Source organism: Podarcis tiliguerta (genome assembly GCF_965153285.1).
Source record: "Podarcis tiliguerta genome assembly, chromosome: 6".
NCBI lineage: Eukaryota > Metazoa > Chordata > Lepidosauria > Squamata > Lacertidae > Podarcis > Podarcis tiliguerta.
Window position 1 is genome coordinate 24,131,302 of NC_139539.1, and position 21,352 is coordinate 24,152,653.

A 21,352-nucleotide genomic window follows, 5' to 3' on the forward strand; every position below is an offset into this window, starting at 1 on the left:
ATAGCATAAAAATTGAAATCGCCATAATTCATATGATCTATAGTATATTTAAAGGAAAGCTATTCACTAGCTGAGATGCATGGCCAACACATTATTCTCAAAATTCCCCTGTCTTTATTTAAGTTGTAGGCTTCTGTGACATCGTGTGATTTATTTTAATGATATGCAGTGCCTCACTTTGCATTTTGTGATTTCAAGACTCCTATAAGCTTATGTAAATTCCAGCTGCTAGGCCACAAGATAAAATCATGGCTCTTACTTACTCTCTTTATGTCACATAAATGTGAAAAATTGAAGAGTTGCTCCAGGCCAGTGTGTTACATTTTACATTGTGGTGATCTCTGTAGGCTGCCTTTTCAGCTCAGATCAGGGATAATGCTTTAAACAGAATGAACAGGAAAAAAAATGGGAGTAAGGGGAAGATCAGTTGAACATTTTGAATTTTGTACACTACTGGTTCTTTTCCCTCCCAACCCAGAATTCTTCATTTTCTTGAGATTTTGGTGCTACTGGAAGTGAAGTTGTGAAACACACATGTAAACATATAGCAGACATGAAATAAAAAATTAACAAATAGTCCAGTAGCACCTTAGAGACCAACTAAGTTAGTTCTGGGTATAAGCTTTCGTGTGCATGCACACTTCTTCAGATAGACATGAAAGACATTTCTACTGAAAATTGAGGGTTGGTCCACACAATTTGCTTTGAATGATAATACCATAAAATGAAGTTTTCAGTGATTACAATAGGCTGAAGCATATACTCCAAGCATTTATAAATGTTGTAACCCAGACATTTGTCAAATATTTTTCATGATTTGCATGGCTGAGCATGTGTAGCATTCACAAGACTTGGGTATTATGTCAATTTGCCAAAAAGCCCAACTTGCAGCAGCCATAAAGGTCAACATTCTGTGAATTGGCTTTATGTGCCCAGCAGCTGAGAAAAGTATTTCTCTAACCATGAAGAATGATTGATTTGTCCAGGAAAGAATTGATACCTTTTCTAATTGTTGTTGCACAGCTAGTAATTGTTTGGACACAAACATGTTGGAAAATGTGCTACTTGCAGGTCTGGAACATTGTTCTCTTAGAAAGATTGACCAAAATAACCAAAAGACACATAGGAAAAGGAAATATGCAAACATATCAGATGACAAAATACTTCTTGTTACCCAAGGCCCCATGTGGAGATATGTTTTTACATATGGGGACATTGGGAACTACATGATATTTCTTGTACATCTACTAGTCATGATGAATATACTCAGCCTTCACCGTTGGAGACAGTTTGTTTCTGAACACCAGTCAGTGGCATAGTGCTTGGGGAAGGGGACAGAGGTGGTTGCCCCAACCGCAAAATTGTTAGGGGTGCAAAATTTCAATACCCAGTGCTGCCTCAAAACAGTGGTTCGTTTCCATTGCTGGGCTCCATTGAAGATGACTTCTCCATGCAAACCAGGAAGTAACATCTCCAGACAATGGAACAACTCTACTTTTCTGATCTCTGTGGATGCAATCTCTTGGGTGATGTGGACACCGTTAGGCAGTTGAGTGGGCAAGCATACTCTGTCCATTACCCTCCCTTCCACCCACTCCCCTCTGCAGGGCCCCGGTGCTGGCAACCCATGCTATGCCACTGACATATGTGCATCCCAGATAATAATTGTCTTTGATGCATCACCTGAGATTTTAACTGTGATGTGGCTCCTAGCTATTAGTAATTATTTAATAAAAGCCCAGTTTCCACCTGCTCCCACATATACCTACCCAAACCTTAATATATTCTTTGGAGGTCTTTGTGTGATTCCTATTGGTATGTTCTTTTCCTAGTTACATACATTTTTGTATGCATTGGCTGGAGTATCACATCACAGAATTCGGAGAAGTGCAATTTTTCAAGGAGAAATGTGTTCTGATTTGTATATTGGTTCATTTCCCTACCCCACCCCTAGGCACACTTGTACTTTCACCCTCATCACATGAAGGTCTTTGTCTGAATATTTCTCTAAACAACAAGCATTTGGAATTCTTCCTGAGAGGCAAAACTAGCAAGGGAAGGGGACACAGTTGGAGCATTGGCCTTTTGTTGTGCAACAATATGATTTAAGTCACAATTCTTACTCAGTGGCACAACTCATGTTAAGTTTGAGGCTCTCATGCTTCCAGCCAGCAAGTTTTTGTGAAGCTAGTCAATAGAGGAGCTGCCACAGTGCTTAGTAATCTAGATGGGAGTTGCCAGTGGAATCCATTGTGAAGTGTTGTAGAAAATTGTTATGCAGAAATAAGCAATATCCCAATATTATTACATGAGTAATAATAAAATCTCTCTTAGTGCAAAGTATAAACTATTGTGATTGTCACGGTCTTCATTTGTACCTTTGCCTATTGGGAAACCCCAATTCATGGGGATCCCAATCAGTGAGAACATTTGCTTTCTTTTAAATTCAGCAAGTTTCACTTTAGTTTTCTGATGTGAATCAACCACAATGCTTACTCAATAGCCATTCAGTTTCACTTAGGTTTCACACCGCAACATTCCGCAATGCCTGAGTTCCTTCTGGTTTTGATGCAAAGATGAAACAGAAACAAATCATGTGTGCTGAAAGATATATGCAGAATTTTATGAGTGCCTTTCCAAATAGATAACCCATGTTACTTGTAGTCTATAATGGATATAATCTATCTGCTTTCCAAATAGAAAACAGATATATAAGTAAGGGAAGTTTCAACTTCAGCAGTGTTACTTATACTCATCACACTTTCACAGACATTTTATTTTATGTACTACTAATGCATCATAGCCATTGGCAAATGCAAAGTGGTGCTCTGCATGTTTAAAAAACAGCCAGGAGGTAAAGAGAGAGAGAGAGAGAGTGCACACACACACACACATGCTGGAGGTGTGGGGTGTGTGGAGTGTGTAGGGGAAAGAAATGTGATTATGAAGCATCAGAGTAGATCTGATCATGTCAGATTCCTCTGGAGGAAAAGACAAAGAGAAAAATTACTGGCACGCGGTTCTTGAAGTCAATAAATGAAATCTACCCAATTCAGCATAGGCATTGGGGAAATCACTCTTGATTTGTCTTTGATAGATTGACAAAATCTTAGTTAAAGCCATTTTAATGCTTTTGTGGCTAAGCTTCCAAATACACTGAACTCAAGCCAGATCTCACTTAATAGAACCAACCCTCCCTATCAATCAAATGAAAAACTGATGAGAACAAGACAGCTTTGCCCTCTTTTATATTTTCCTTCTCTTGAGTTGGGCAGCAACAAAGCCAAATGCCTGGCTTTCTGTGGCTAGGAAATAGAGCCCCATACCTTTCTTCAGAAGAATTAAATGCAACCAATTTAAAATTGGTCCCTGGATGTTGTGATCTTAGGTTAGCCACTCTCTGGCTATGCAAGTTGTTTTTCTGGAGTGTTTCGTGTCTGAATACATTTTGTTCCTTGAGAAATGCAAGGAGTTCTACCCTAAGAGCCACCACAATGTTTTGGAGCAATTCCCAGGTGGCGATTTTGCTAAACCTGAGACTTTACTTGAGTGAAGGCTTAATAGGGCTTGCAGACACCCCTCGAGCAGCCAGACACAGATGGAGACAATCCATGTGCATGGAAACGAGGGAACACCCTAATGGTGTCAACAGCTTAACACATTACACCCACCAAACATAAGCTGCCAAAGACAAAGAAACCCTCCACAGCAGCAACCACTATAGCATAGGCATCAGGAACCAAGAAACTGAGAGACTCCAGGGATGCCTGTGTATTGTGGAACAGATCCCCTTTTACCACTGACACACAGAGGTTGTGTATAACCAGAGCTTTGACTGTTGACACTCAGGAAAGGAAGGGCAAGCGGTTCAGTTCAACAGCTAGCCAGCTTCCTTCAGAGGGGGAGACTTAAATAACAAATGTGTAAGCATCCCTGAGATAATTTTTTTAGTGGTCCAATGCCCAACCCAATAGTTCCCATAGAAAACTTTCTAATGATGCATCCTCCTGTGTATGCCAAATGTATGTATCATGAGGCCTGAGATAAGCACTCATACTGCCATCTGAGCAACGAACTTACTTGCAGGGTATATACGAACTTACTGATATGGGTATATTAAGGTTGAATGCAGTTGGGCAGAATACATTGTAACAGTGAGTGGTCTCCAACCAAGGTTTACCCAGAGGAGAGCCATAAAAATTAATAGACCTAAGAGAGCCATGTCTTGATTTGAATGGCTGTACAATGAATGACTAAATGAAGACTACTAAGTATATGAAAACAAATGTGGTTTTTAACTAAAGGGTTTTTGTGTGTGTTTTTTTGTAACACAGCAATTTTAAATGGTTTGAACTGTTAACCATAAGAATGAATGAAGGATTAGCACTGGGTTCAACCCATGAGAGCTGGAGGGGAAGAAAGTGAGTGAGGTAATATGCTTTGGATCACTACTGAGTTCTGCCAGAGTGTTCTAATTTACATATAAGACCTGTCCTCCTTTTACAGAAGATAACCCTCTGTTTAAACAGTTGTGATCCAAGTCTGGCTTACAGATAAAGAAGCACAAGAAAGTTGATCAGGGGCCTTGAAGTTGTCATCAGTAGTTAGCATCTGCAAAGCAGACTGAGGAAGGATAAAGGCCACCTGTTCCAAGTGTTCCCTGCTGTGTTCAGATGAACTGTATTTCTATTTAAATTATTATTATTACTTTTAAATTTGCATCTGTAAATATAAACTAGCATGTGCAAATTCTATGTGGAACTTGCCTCCTCTTCTGTCCATTTTTTGGATACTGTATTTCTCTCCCCCTTCTCTTTTACATTACTTTCTTTTTTTGCCATCACATTATTATGCTGGTGTTTTAACAATTGATTGGATTCATATCCCTTCCTTCTTTCCAAAGACTTCAGGAAGGCAAGCACATCCATAATGGGAGAGGGGAAAAGCATTCTAAAACAGTTAAAACATTCTATCAACAGTTACACTTAAAGGCATCACAAAAAATTACAATTGGAAACATTTCATCCAGTGATCTCAGAGTTATTAGGAACAGTATTCTTTATGAATGTTTTCAAATTCCTCCTGGAATTTAATAATGACAAAAAGAGACACACCTCACTATGGAGGGTAGCTAGCTAGCATAATTAGATTTTAGGATTGCAACCCAAACCTTTCTGGGGGATTTTTGAATAAAAATTGGGATCCTAACAAATCTGCAAATTGTCACAGGCGCTGCACTGGAAACCAGATTCATAGAATCATAGAACTGTAGAGTTGGAAGGCACCACAAGGGTCATCTAGTCCAACCTCCTGCAATTCAGGAATCTTCTGCCCAACATGGAGCTCAAACCCATGATTATGAGATTAAGAGTTTCATGCTCTACTGACTGAGCTACCCAGATCATGCTATGTTGTTGTTCCTGTCTGTGATAACAATATGTGCTACCTTCCCCTAAAATATAAGCAGTTCCGTTCCTGTCTTCCATATGTGATGCTGCTGTTTGTCCATGAACTTTGATAGTGGGACCACCTCCCACAGCCACACAGATGAAATATTTAGCATCCTGTACATGTGTATTATATTTATCTACTTATGTTGGGTTCTGCTTTTTTCTTTCTTTAGAAATGAAATTTCCACCATAAATGTAGCTTTCATTATCTGTTTTGAGAATGAATTAAGCAATCCATATGGAAACTAAACTGACCCATTGTCAACTGCATTGACTTCTCTATTCCTTTTAGTTACTGATTAAGTAGTACAATATCTTCACTTTCTGTTCTTAAGAAAACAGATGATACGATGCTGACCCTTTCAGCAACATTAGCATCTAGCACTCTGCATCTGAAGTGCATTGCAGAACAAAATAAACCACTCTTCACGACCACTGAACCTCTATAACTGCTCCAAGGTTTCTGCCTTTCTTGCTCTCATTGCCCCAGCAGTTTTATTAGTGGCTTGCAATATAGCTGGTACTTCAGCCCAAGTTACCACAATCATGTCCAGTGGGGAAGGTTCCTTTTTGCAGATGACCTCCTGACGACAGTGAGGCTACAGCTTACTGGGAGAGAGGGTGGAGATGTTGACGACATCAGTGTTGTGTGGGCATGGCAATTGTCTCCATTAGTGTTTCTACACAGCAACATCCTAGGCACATCCTCTTCCTCCCGGTAAGCTGTACTGATGCTACTGCTGTGAGGTCAAGTGTCAGGCACCACCCTTCCCTGTCAGCTGCTTCTGGGCCGCCATCTTTCTTCATTGGATTGCAAAAAAGGGGATATTATTGAGTTTGAGAAGAGGCTGAATGGAGAAATCAAGGGGCTGCAGCACCTTCTCTGTGGCAAAAGGTTACAACATTTGGGGCTTTTTAGCTTAGGGTGACAAAAAGGGGAAATAAGGAAGGACATAACAGAGGTGTATAAAATTATGTGCAGCACAGAGAAAGTGAACAGAGAGAAGTTTTCTTCCTCTTTCATAATAGTACAACTGGAGTTCATCCAGTGGCAAGCAGTGGCGGAGCAAGCCGATCGGGCGCCTGAGGTGGTGCAGATGCAGGGCACCCGTGGGGGTGGGGCCAGCCGCCCACAGGGCAGGGCCAGCTGGGGTAGGACGCTCTGCGGGGCCTCCAAGGAGTCTGCCTGCCTCCTCCCACTCAGCCGCCCTACAGCTGAGGGGGAAGCGGTGGGCGGACCGTTTCGGGCAGTGCAGAGCCTGCTGGCGCCCAAGCCACCGTGTTACTCCCAGGAGAGACACATGGCTCGGGCGCACTGCAGGCCCTGTGGTGAGTGCTGCCCGGCATTTTGTCACCCCCCTCAATGGTGATACCCGGGGTGACCCGTCCCCACCGTACCCCCTTTCTCCGCCCCTGGTGGCAAGCTGAATTATAGGAAATTCAGGATAGATGAAAGGAAGCACTTCTCCACACTGCTAAACTTTGGAATTTACTATCACAAGATGTGACAATGGTTGCCAACTACAAAGCTTTAGAAGATTGACTAATTTATGGAAGCTAAGGCTATCAATGGCTCCTAGTCATGCATACCCTCCAATTTTCCTCTGATGAAAATTAGGACATTCTACATCAGTATCACTGCTTGAGTATTTCCTTCTGGTCAAGTACAAACGTTATTAGAGGAAACACACAAATCGGCAATATTTTAAGCACAGAAATCTTTGAATTCTTGGTATTGCATTTAGGGAAGCCTTAAGATGTTCAAAAGTACCATAAGGATATAATCTAACTGACAATAAGGGCTTAGTAGTCACAGTTGTCCATGTTGGCAATAAAGAGGGGTATGTGGGAGAAGACAGTTCTCAGGACAGCAGTAGACTAAAGTGTGGGGTGGCCCATTCTGACCCACTCTGCATTTTAATTGAGCATTATTGAGAGCACTCGATTTTCTGTCTTGAAAATTTTCCCTCACAGAGAGTCTATTTTCTTCCTGTCTCCCGTCTCGCAGAGACAGGCTTTAGGAACTGAACCAGAGCAGTGAGAGATAATGTGTAACAGTGAACCACAAACAGGCCAATACAAAGGCCATCACATACCTCCATAATCGGTCCTGCACGGTTAAGTAGTTGTCTGGGAGGCTTGTGTCATGTCTCTGGCAAAGGCTGGAACTGTCCAGAGCTGACATTTAGCTAAAAGACATCTCCATTAACTTAGAGCAGTGAGACCCTCTGTTCTTTTTAATTCAGGCTTCTTCATACGCTAAACTAGACATTTACTGGAAGGCTTTGCAGTAATGCTAGTAGGTTACTAAGTGCAGAGACGTCTAGGAGGGTAGAGAGGCTTCAGGTGGGGGAAAAAATGAAGCCATAGACTCTGGAAACCTTATTTTTAAATGATGGGCAGGGTGTGTGCATTGGAGGAGGGGGCAGAACACCTTCCCCCGAATTTTTCATCAGAAAACATTCCGGGTGAAAATAAAATCTAACCCAGCTCAGTTAAACAAAGGGAGAACACTAGCCATATAAACTGCTAATCACAATTTTTTTCTTATCACCTCTCACTACTAGGTTTGACAGGTGTCCCTTCACCGAGATTATAATAGTATTCTGGATAATGGAATTTCTGGTTAAGCTAGGATAGGTTAAACAGAAAGTTAATTTAGACAAATGATCAGTGCTTCTTCACTGTGTAATATCACACGTGTACACACACACACACCATCCCTTGTGAGTCAGAACAAATTAAGCAATGACTAAGAATAGTTTATTCACTCATTTGCTTTGAGGAGTGTGGCAGATTTGGACAAATCTTGAGTTGGGCTTGTCAGAGGTGAAATGGGATCTGTAAGAGGAGCCCTGAACCAAAGTGAGTCCTCCTCCGCAAGTACTTTGTGGTGCCTTGGTGATTCAGATGACCAAATAAAAATCAAATCAAATACGAAAATACTACTACTGATCTTGCATGGAACAAAGTATTGCAGGCCAAAGATCGATCAATTGCTGAAAAACCTGCAGTAACTTAACTGGTTTACAACTCATGAAACTTGCATACATTGTATGGTTTAGTGTTGGCATTGAGGGAGAGTCGGCTTCCTGTGCTTTGACAAGTTGGAAGTTTTCAATGCTCACACCAACCTGTTCCTCAAATGAAAGCACTTTCCTCTCTCTGCAGCATCAGCTAGGGGCAGCTATGTAATGCCAATGAATTGGTGCCTATAAACAAAAACACACAGTGGAAAGCAAATCCCTGTTAATTCTTTCCTACAACAAACTTTAAAGGCACCTAGCCCTCACCCTAGTATATACACAAACAACACAACCCAAAACATGGACCTATTTTGCACCTCTTTTATGCCTGTTATTTTTGATAGCCAATAGCCCACATAACAACAGGAGAAATTATGCAATTCTTATAATTTTACCCACATTAAACCCACTACAGCTATCCTTCTGATTTGGCAGGATTTATCCTCTCAAGAGTGTCTATCATGCCTGCATGTTTCATTAAATTCTTCCAAAAATCTAAAGAAGCTATTGTTTTACTCTATTTATTATTTATTAAACTTACTTGCAGCAAGAAAAAAACCATCAAATACCTCAAAGCACCCCCACAACAACATCAACAAAACCCACTCATTTGTTAAATCCACGGGGGAAAATAATATTTTTAAAATAAATAAGAAGAAAAGAAAAAAGAAAACAAACTCTAAAGGTGTTCAGCACAAAACTCCTAATCTTCATTTATTCCATCTTGAAGGACTACGAAGCCTGCGAATTTCACTTACTTTCATCATTCTTTGATTTCCCCACAAAGAAGGGAGGTTTCATTGTTTTCCCCATACTAAATGGTAGTGATGGGAAACAAAGTGTCATTTTTCTCCTGAAGTGTCAAAGGTGTCAACAGAATTTTCAGAGCCCAGAGCATTGCCCAGAAAATGATATGTATCATATGAAAATTGCATCCTCTGTTACAGTTGTAGTGGAGGGCCCCTGAGAGGTGCAATGTCAGCAGGTGAAATCTTTAATACAATTGCATTTCCGTAGCAGAAAAGGCACAACCCTAACCTGTTGAACTAAAGGCTTAACCTGTTGATTGCCATGCAGGTCTTAAAGTGAGTGCGGCTAGCAACAGGTGGGGACCATGCTTCCTTTGAGCCAGCCCCAAACTAATTCAAGTTTCCTGAATTGCAAACAAGTTATGTTTCTGTAGACGGTCTATCAAATGCTTGGACCTTACAGTGAAGGGGAGATAAAAAAAAATTAATATATATATATATATATTTAATCTTTTATTCAGTGCAATATCTGAGGGGAAATTTCAGGTGGATGTGGAGAGTAGTCAAATGAGATTTAAGATTCATAGGAACCAAGGTTCAGATGTCCATGCTAGGATAAATTCAACAATGAATTGTTAAAGAGAAAGCAGTGTATTCTAAAAACATTTGTTGTGCCCAGACTTCACGCAGCTCTCCGCAAGGCGCTGGAGCCCAGCGATGGGCTCCTGCGGCTTGCGGTGAGTTGCCTGTTCTGGGGGCTGGGGTCGGGGGAAGCTCGGGCTTCCCCCGCCCCATCCCCGTGCCTGGGGAAAAAATAATTCCCCCCTTTATTTCCCCCCCAAAAAAAACTAGGTGCGCCTTATGGGACAGTGCATCCTATAGGGCGAAAAATACGGTATATTCTTTGCATTAATGTTAGCAAGATTTTTTTTAGTGATGTGTACATACACATAAAAATCAATCAATCCCCACCCCTCCAAAATTAAAGATGAGTTATAAAGAGCACAAAATCCTTCCTGTCTTTGCTGCTTCATTATACCTTTGAATGGACACGCTACTGTCCAGTCACACTAAGATACTGGATTTCTCAATTACAACTTTGGACAACATTCCTTTCTTGGCCAGGTATGATGAAAACTAGCTTCAAAATGAACCAGACAGTCCTTATTCATTGTCTGCTTCTAGAGAAAGTCTAGACACAGGCACCAAGAAGGACCAAAAACTAGTTTCAAAATGACCCAGCGTTTCCTCATTTGGATGTTTCCTTGATTTGATTCTCCATCTCAAGATAGCCCTATTTTGATCAGTGGGATGATAACAAGGCCCACATACTAATTTACTTTTGGGGCCTAGTATGGTTCTTTGGTGGAGTCCTGGCTTTCAACAGCCTATCTAGCAGTCTAAATTTTGCTCCTTGGTTATCACATTTACAGTTACCAGCATCATTAGTAGCAAAATGCACCATGGCCACTGTCTCTTCCCCAGCACTGTCTACCAAGCTAACTGAACTATGTACGACATCCACAACCTTCATACCAGGCAAGCAAGTAGCCAGGCAGTCTGCACACCCACCAGAGACCCAGAAATCTATGACCCTAATGATCAAATCACCCACTAGCAGGATACCCCCATAGCCCTTAGGGGGTGCTCTATTCAGTCTATAGCCTTTTGCTGGTATTGAGCTTAAGTTTGCATTAATAACCATGTCTAGCCAGTGCCCTTGCCCCATTTGACTTGGTTACAATTATTATGAAGAACCTCTTCTGTACTGCCCATAATAATGTCATGAGAAAAACAATTGCAATTTCTAATGTTCTAGGATTTATAATAGAATACTGCTATAAGGTGAACTTATAGCTTAGGCTGGTTCCAGGAAGGAGAAGAAAGCTGTGGTCCAATCAAGTTAGTTCACATTTTGAAGAGTTTTGTGGTGAACTGTCTCTGAACAGTAGTTCCACCCACATTACACAGTACTTGTTTATTCAGAATTCCTTGTGTACTTCTATACATTACAAATCTTGGGTCAGAATGACCCAAGATGGGTCATGTGGAGAAGTCCTGAGCCACCTCCCATAGCAATGTATGTCATAAATATGATTTGCAAACTGTTGCTGTTTGATGTACCACTGGTTAAGTTCACTTTGTAAAATGTCTGCGGTGAACATATATCTGATTGCCTTCTTTCATTGTGGTTTAGTGAATGCACATGTTTCAAAATTAAGTCAATGTTTTGTGGCAGTCCTGGTCCAATTATATCACGTTTGAAAAGTCTAACTTTTTCCAGTAGCCTAGTGTCAACATGATACTATTAATAATGATCCCATATGCACATCCATGTGCTGCATCAACACATTATTTCTGCATTTTCTCCAGAGTACTCTGTATCTACCCCTTGGTACAATTTTAAATTCCTTTGTGTCTTCCTTGCCCACTTGGCAATGCACATCTGCACATTGATTTAAAATAAGAAGCAGTCATGACGTGATCATATATTTAAACATGATTGAATCAAAATTGTGGCTGAGTGAAGTTTTACCAGTATGCAGGTGCTTGCGTACTGATAAAGTGTGGTTTTTTGTGCACTGGTAAAACACCATGAAAAGAAACATAATTGAGATCTACATATCAATATTTTTTGGAGTGGTGTTTCACCAGTGTTCTGCACCAAAATAATCTCAGTGCAATCATACAATTATACATGCTGTGTTTTGCAGCCTTTTCCTTCAGTCTGGAGACTGAAAGCTGTGACAAGTCACACATGCTCCAGTTCTGAAATTCAGTGATTATATATATATATATATATATATATTTGCTTTCGTAGATTTTCACGGGTACAGGAATGCAGGTTTTGGTATCCTCGGGTGTCTTCCCGTGTAAAAGTTGGGGTGTCTAGGCGACGTTTCGACGAGGTCTCACTCGTCATCTTCAGGCTGGTGCTTTCGGCTTCTTGTTACTGGAACAGAGCAGGATCTCAGTGTTTGAGTTCCTATAAATACTGTTGAGGAGGTGTGGTGTATAGCCTCCAATGTTCTGGGCAGAGAGGAGGTTCCCAGGCTAGTGTGCCTTTTCTTCTTTTGTTCCTTAATTACTTGAGGGATATCTTGAGTGATTTCTTGAGTGATTTCCTGAATCCCACTTAGGTGGGTCATTAGGTGTGGATTAGTTGCTAAAGCCTTCGTGTCTTGAACTCTTGAACTTTGTGAAGAGTTTTTCTGAGAAGATGGCTGTACTGCACTTGGCTGTGCTCTGGCTTGGCTTCGTGTATAGGGGCGAGCTGTGGTTTTGTGGCCTGTGCCAGCCAGATCTGTGTAGGGATTGCAGGGGGGTGCAGCATCCGGAGGTGCCACCCTGGTTTGGCTGCTGGATGGTGTCTGTAATTTATCTGTGGAGAGGGTCTGGGTTTGGGTCTGGTGTGGTTGATTGGTGATGGCGTTCTGTGTGCCTCTGGATCTGGTGTCAGATTTTGTGGGGAGGGCTAATTTCCAGATGTCTGGCAAGCGGGATGTGTCGTCACGCTTGTTCATGTTGTGAGGGTGTTTCTCTATCTCGATGGCTTCCATGATTATTCTCTTGTGGTGATGTTCCATGTTAAAGAGCAATTTGGAATCTGCAAAATTAATTTCGTGTCCTGTTTCTTTCATGTGTTGGAAAAGAGAGGAAGTTTTTTCTTCTTTTTTGACGGCATTCTTGTGTTCTGCGATCCGTGCATTTATTCGTCTGTTTGTTTGTCCAATGTACGTGGCTGGGCAGACTTTGCAGGGTATTTCATAGACCCCTTGGTTTTCCAACTGAATTTTATCCTTGGGGTTTCTGAGGATATTGGCTATTTTTTGGTTGGTGCAAAAGGCTGTTTTGATATTGTGTTTATGGAGGATTTTGCTAATTTTATCTGTAGTGCCCTTGATATAAGGAAGGAAATACCCTGCAAAGTCTGCCCAGCCACGTACATTGGACAAACAAACAGACGAATAAATGCACGGATCGCAGAACACAAGAATGCCGTCAAAAAAGAAGAAAAAACTTCCTCTCTTTTCCAACACATGAAAGAAACAGGACACGAAATTAATTTTGCAGATTCCAAATTGCTCTTTAACATGGAACATCACCACAAGAGAATAATCATGGAAGCCATCGAGATAGAGAAACACCCTCACAACATGAACAAGCGTGACGACACATCCCGCTTGCCAGACATCTGGAAATTAGCCCTCCCCACAAAATCTGACACCAGATCCAGAGGCACACAGAACGCCATCACCAATCAACCACACCAGACCCAAACCCAGACCCTCTCCACAGATAAATTACAGACACCATCCAGCAGCCAAACCAGGGTGGCACCTCCGGATGCTGCACCCCCCTGCAATCCCTACACAGATCTGGCTGGCACAGGCCACAAAACCACAGCTCGCCCCTATACACGAAGCCAAGCCAGAGCACAGCCAAGTGCAGTACAGCCATCTTCTCAGAAAAACTCTTCACAAAGTTCAAGAGTTCAAGACACGAAGGCTTTAGCAACTAATCCACACCTAATGACCCACCTAAGTGGGATTCAGGAAATCACTCAAGAAATCACTCAAGATATCCCTCAAGTAATTAAGGAACAAAAGAAGAAAAGGCACACTAGCCTGGGAACCTCCTCTCTGCCCAGAACATTGGAGGCTATACACCACACCTCCTCAACAGTATTTATAGGAACTCAAACACTGAGATCCTGCTCTGTTCCAGTAACAAGAAGCCGAAAGCACCAGCCTGAAGATGACGAGTGAGACCTCGTCGAAACGTCGCCTAGACACCCCAACTTTTACACGGGAAGACACCCGAGGATACCAAAACCTGCATTCCTGTACCCGTGAAAATCTACGAAAGCAAATATCTCACCTCTACGGGGAGGAAACCTTCCAGCTGACAAGAACCTACGAGAAACTAGAAATCCGAAGAGCCACCATCTTATGTGATCTCTTGTTCCTACGCAACTGCCGAGACAACAACTTAATTCCCACATGCTTCCAACTTAAATTCCACTCTAAAACCCCAGCTACCGAAAGGATCCTGAAACGAACTGAACTATCTCTAATCAGAAACGAACTACACAAGAAAAGATACCTACTAAACCAAACCAACAAAGATCTACTCACTCTTCACCTCAAACTCTGTAACAAAATCCACCCTGCACTCTGGGACAAATGCAAACAACTAGCCGTCTGGAGAGCTGAAACGGAGACCTCACACAAGACAGACACACACACCAACAAACTCCACAAACTAGAGAAACGCCAGAAGCCCAGCCACCCTCCACAACAACCCATGAAACAAACAGTACATAACATATCAGACAGGATCCTCACCTCAACTGAAACCAAAGTACTCTCCAAAGGTTTCAACTTTGCAGTCGCCCCGAGACGCATCCCCACGGAAAACATCATATGCGGAGTCGAAGCTAGCCTAACCAAAATCAATCCAGATGAAGCCAATAAAATCAGACTTGAAGTCACCAACATCCTCTGCTCCAGCAAACCACCCAGAAGCAATTTACACAAAGAAGAACAGAAAGCACTCACCAACCTGAGGAAAGACAACAACATAATCATTCTCCCAGCAGACAAAGGTAATGCCACTGTTGTGATGAACACATCGGACTACCAAGCAAAACTATCAAATCTACTCCAAGACCCTACCTACCAACCTATAAAAACAGATCCCACCACCTATCTGGAAAAAACCACCAAATCCAAAATAAAAGCCTCTCCTATCAGTGAAGAAATCCAGCTAAGAATCATCCCCAGAGAAAAATCATCCAGATGCCCCAAACTCTACGGCCTCCCCAAGATACACAAAGAAGGAACACCACTCAGACCAATAGTCAGCTCCATAGGCTCACCTCTACAAAATCTCGCTAAATTTCTCGCCAAGCAACTTCAGCCCTATGCAGAATCCATCTCTTCACACGTTCCAAACTCCTTCCAGTTCATAGAAACAATAAAGAAGCAAAACCTACAACCCAATGACCTACTTGTGAGCTTCGATGTTGTATCTCTCTTCACACAAGTGCCCATTAATGAAGCCTTGACAGCCATTCAAAACAAATACAATCCCCCCGAATACATCTTGGACCTGACCAACCACTGCCTAACCAACACGTACTTCATCCACAATGGACAAAGATACAAACAGATAGAAGGAGCACCTATGGGATCACCCCTCTCACCGGTCATCGCTAACCTGTACATGGAACACTTTGAAACCAATGCTTTAGACAAGTCAGAACACAAACCCAAACTTTGGCTCAGATATGTTGACGACACCTTTGTAATTTGGCCACACGGGAAGGAAAAACTGGATAGCTTCCTCACACATCTCAACAGCCTACACCCCAAAATACAATTCACTATGGAAATAGAAGCCAACAACCAACTTCCCTTCCTTGACGTCCTAATCTACAAAAAACCTGATGGCTCCCTAGGACACACTATCTACCGGAAAAAAACACACACCAACCGCTACTTACATGCACAATCACACCACCACCCTGCACAAATAAACTCCGTAGCCAAGACTCTCATCTCCAGAACCAAACGCCTGGCTGACGAAGACCACTTGACAACTGAGTTACAGAATCTCTCAAATGTGTTAATTGCCAATGGATACCAGCAAAACAGGGTTACGAAGCTAATCCAAAAAGAAACACCCCCCAAAAACCAAGACACAGAAGAAAACAATGGCATAGCCCTCCTTCCTTATATCAAGGGCACTACAGATAAAATTAGCAAAATCCTCCATAAACACAATATCAAAACAGCCTTTTGCACCAACCAAAAAATAGCCAATATCCTCAGAAACCCCAAGGATAAAATTCAGTTGGAAAACCAAGGGGTCTATGAAATACCCTGCAAAGTCTGCCCAGCCACGTACATTGGACAAACAAACAGACGAATAAATGCACGGATCGCAGAACACAAGAATGCCGTCAAAAAAGAAGAAAAAACTTCCTCTCTTTTCCAACACATGAAAGAAACAGGACACGAAATTAATTTTGCAGATTCCAAATTGCTCTTTAACATGGAACATCACCACAAGAGAATAATCATGGAAGCCATCGAGATAGAGAAACACCCTCACAACATGAACAAGCGTGACGACACATCCCGCTTGCCAGACATCTGGAAATTAGCCCTCCCCACAAAATCTGACACCAGATCCAGAGGCACACAGAACGCCATCACCAATCAACCACACCAGACCCAAACCCAGACCCTCTCCACAGATAAATTACAGACACCATCCAGCAGCCAAACCAGGGTGGCACCTCCGGATGCTGCACCCCCCTGCAATCCCTACACAGATCTGGCTGGCACAGGCCACAAAACCACAGCTCGCCCCTATACACGAAGCCAAGCCAGAGCACAGCCAAGTGCAGTACAGCCATCTTCTCAGAAAAACTCTTCACAAAGTTCAAGAGTTCAAGACACGAAGGCTTTAGCAACTAATCCACACCTAATGACCCACCTAAGTGGGATTCAGGAAATCACTCAAGAAATCACTCAAGATATCCCTCAAGTAATTAAGGAACAAAAGAAGAAAAGGCACACTAGCCTGGGAACCTCCTCTCTGCCCAGAACATTGGAGGCTATACACCACACCTCCTCAACAGTATTTATAGGAACTCAAACACTGAGATCCTGCTCTGTTCCAGTAACAAGAAGCCGAAAGCACCAGCCTGAAGATGACGAGTGAGACCTCGTCGAAACGTCGCCTAGACACCCCAACTTTTACACGGGAAGACACCCGAGGATACCAAAACCTGCATATATATATATATATATATATATCCTGGTTAAACCCAGAATTCAGGAGAAATGGTAAGGAGGGCAGAGCAAAGTGAACCAGATAAAAAGGAAAGCAAGTAACAGGAAGAAGGAAATCCTCTCAGCTGCAATTGTGGCTGTCCCCAGCTAATTTGAAGAACTGCAGTTGCACAATGTAGCATGTGAGCTTTCAGATTATGCAGAATTTTTTTCCACCAGCTCTATACCTAAGAATATTTTTTTAAAGGTGGGGGGAAGCTGAAATTTCTGGCTCATGATGGTTTGCCCTCTCTCACAACCATCCTCTATTTCTGATGTGAGTGCCATTGTTGGTCAAGCTGAAACAGAACTACCCATGCCTAAGGAGGAGGCTTGGAAGTCCCCCCAAATCCTCCCCCCCAGAATAAGTTAAAAAACCCCACAAACCTAAATCCTCTAATGTGGATTGAGCATGCTCAGTGAGTATGAAATACTGACTGATTACATGGATGCTCCTGGACGACTTGTCTATTAAGCATCCGTCCTGATTTGCTGGCCCCATGTTTGCCAGGATATAATACCACATTGGCTGTTCATGGACCACTCTTTCTGATTTGTTTGCAATGGGGCTATATGACAACTTTGTGGCAAGCAATGGTTATCTCATACTTTCCAGTGCATTTCCACACTACTTCCCTTATTATTAAAAAGAAAAAGAAAAGGCCAGGGTGGTTTTTGTTCCTTTGTTTTTTGGAAGCAGGTCTATTGGGCAAGAGTTCTAAATTCACTTTAATTGTGCAACTTGTATTTTCCACTCCCAAAACCGGGTCAGTCTGGAGGAACCCTGGATGGTAGCCAACTAATTTTTACATGGAGTAGACATCTACCACCATCTCTGACCCTTGACTATGCTGTCTAGGACTGAAGAGAGTTAAAGACCAACACAATCTGGAGGACAAGATGTTCCCCATCCTTAGTCTTGGTGGACTGTTTTGTAAGTTGCACTGGCATAGAGGACCCAATCCAACATACCTAGTTATGGATTTTAGATCCACTGATCTAATACTGGCATCTTTTTGTGTCATTTTAGGAAAGTTTCTTCACTAGCAAAATACCTCACTTTACAGGGAATCGGTTGTCTGTGGAGAATGTGTGCATTGCAAACAACTTTATAAGGAATAAAGAATCCACAGGCTTACATTACACCAACTCAGCACCCAAAAAGAAAAATATATATATGAAAGATCTGCATGTTGTTAATAATTTATTATTGTATATTTTTTATTTCACATAGGGCTACATTTTTAATTTCAGCCCCAGATGTTTTGAAAAAATGACTTTGGTAATTTGCCCAGGTAAAACTGCTGCCCAGGTAGCTTGGAAGGAACTATTTCTTTTGACACTGCTGCTAATAAGCCTCAGACACCACCTGCCACAGCATTTATATTCTACCTTAGCTCCTCTTTTCCTAAATCATTATTATAAGGCATGGGTCGTAAAATGAATGGTACACATTATCCCTTCCAGATAACATTGCTATTTCCATGCATTAGTTCTTTCTTTCTTTCTTTCTTTCTTTCTTTCTTTCTTTCCTTCCTTCCTTCCTTCCTTCCTTCCTTCCTTCCTTCCTTCCTTCCTTCCTTCCTTCCTTCTCTCTCTCTCTCTCATCTATCTCTGGGTGGCATCAAGTCAGTGATTAGCTGTTGAACCTCTCCTTGAATATGCATGTCATCAAAACCCTATAATACATGTCTACACATCACTTCTCAATTAATTTTCCATTTATATCCTCCTGTAGCTGCCTCATTCTGTTTGCATTTTGAATTAATATTTGCAGGATAAATGGAACCATCTTGGGCACCAAGGATGGATGATTGGGGCGAGGTGGGGGCAGGGAGGAGAGAGAATCAAGGCAGAGAGAGAAAATGTTCCTTGAACACTTTATTCAGCCAGTTTGTATTCTACAGCTATGCTGATGAATTTAACACAACACTAGAAGTTGTGCAGGAGAGGGAATTTTAGCAGGTGCTGGTGATTTTTTCCTCCTTCCAATTTTTGGCTCAGTGGCTTAGATTAGTCTTCTCCAACATGGTGCTCTCTAGGTGTATTGGACTGCAACTTCCATGCGCGCCAGGCTTCGCAAGTATGTCTTAGCTTTAAAAAAGTGTCACTTTTATGCAGACTCCATATCTTCAGGTGGTCTGTTCTGGGCCTTTAGTGTGGGCCTTTAGGAACTGGGCCTTTAGTGTGGTGGCACCTACCCTTTAAAACTCCTTTCTGATATATACCAGACTTGCTCACCATCAGATTCCAAGATGGCTGCCGAATGCTTGAAGCAGGGTATCAGACTTTCACATTCTCTGTTGTCTTTCTGGTGCCTATTGAAGAGCTTCCTTTTCAAACAAGGCTTTTAAGTGGAGATTGTGTCATTGTTTCCATTACCAATATTTTATTGCGAGGTCACTTTGAGAAATGCTATGGGGAACAATCTACAAATAAATGAATAAATAAATAAATAAATAAATAAATAAAATTAAAATTAAATAAACAATTTGAATGCAAGCTTGTGACCTCGAGTTTCACTTCACCCAGCTTCTTCAAATAGTTTAGTAATACTTGACTTCATGACATCACACAAACATTTTCCGATCTAGACGTGACTAGAATCAGCCACATTAGGCTCTTTGGGCCTACAGCGTTCTGTGCTCCCATCCTGAAGCAACAGGGGGAAAGGAAAAATGAGTCTCCTCCTGACTAGCATGTAGGTGGAGCAGAAAATGAGACTGGAAGTTTGAAGCTGAGCCAAGGAATTCAGAAATTGGCTATTAATGAGCTCAGGAGAGAGTTGTAATCCCACAAATGTCCAGAGGAGATCAAGAGAGGGCTTATACACTCTTAACTTTTGCAAACAGCAACTTGGGTTTTCAGTGGATTGCTGTTTGCTCTGGATCAGCGCTAAAAAGCGGGGTTTGTTGTGGAAAACACTGGAACAACAACAACAAAAAGGGTGTTTGGACATGGAGCTTTAATAATAATAATAATAATAATAATAATAATAATAATAATTTATTCCCCACCCATATGGCTGGGTTTCCCCAGCCACTCTGGGTGGCTTCCAACAAAACGTTAAAAATACAGTAGAACATCAAACATTAAAAATTTCCCTAAACAGGGCTGTCTTCAGATGTCTTCTAAAAGTCGGATAGTTATTTATTTCCTTGACATCTGATGGGAGGACGTTCCAAGAGTGGGCGCCACCACCGAGAAGGCCCTCTGCCTGGTTTCCTGGACCTCAGTGTCCAGGCTGAATGATGCAGGTGGAGACCCTCCTTCAGGTATACTGGGCCAAGGCCATTTAGGGCTTTAAAGGCCAGCGCCAACACTTTGAATTGTGCTCGGAAACATAAAATGTGGATTGTGCCTGGTAAGTGTGGAGGAAAGGTAAGTATGGATAAGAGTCTCCTTCCTTTCCTCTTCCTCCTGAGTCAGAGCCACTTGGCTGCAAAATGGGCACTCATCTGGTAACTTTGGGCTTCCTGCCACTATCACTCCTAAGGCCCAGAAAGAGGAGGGAGAATTGGAGATCAAGATAGGGTTTGGGATGTGTTCAGAGGGGTTTGGGCCAGGAGAGACATCCTTAAAATGAGGTTCTTTAGGCTGCCTTTAGATTACCATGGGTTCCTCCAGGTTTTCAGTCAGAGTGAGGTTCTTCACAGGGCTGTAAACTCTTCTTCCAAAAGGGCTCTCCATGGTGAGGGGGAGCTGAGATAGGTAAAGACTTGGAGAGTTGGATGCCACCCACAGCCCAAAGGTTTTCAATGGACTTTGTGCCACTTAACTTCTGAATCCATCTGCTACTGAACAATAGCAGAACCTTTGGTGATGGATAGTAGCTAGTTAAATTATTATGATATTGACAAGACAACTTCTAAGGTGAACCTTTTGGATTCTGTTGATTGTGTCACTTGACTGGGCACTAGAAATGCTGGGCTCTCATTTAAATTAAGCCTACTTTTTAAGAGGGTTGGGTTATTTCTCCCTCCCTTTCTGTTTTGCATGGAAAAAATCCTTTCAGATTATGCTAGGCCTTAAAAAAAACACAGTAATAAATAGCTGATAGTTTTGGAGGTGTGATTTATTTGTTTTATGAATCACAGAAGAGCCCATAACTCAAGAGAGATTAAGGTTGAAGCAGGTTGTATGGCTCTTGCATTACAAGTGGAGATTAATGTCTTATCTCATGAAGCACTGTCATTAACCACTCTACACTGTGATAGTTTAATGTTAGTGACAGGAAAAAAATGGACTTTTAACGTTTTGAAAACATTCTCGGTTCCCATTTC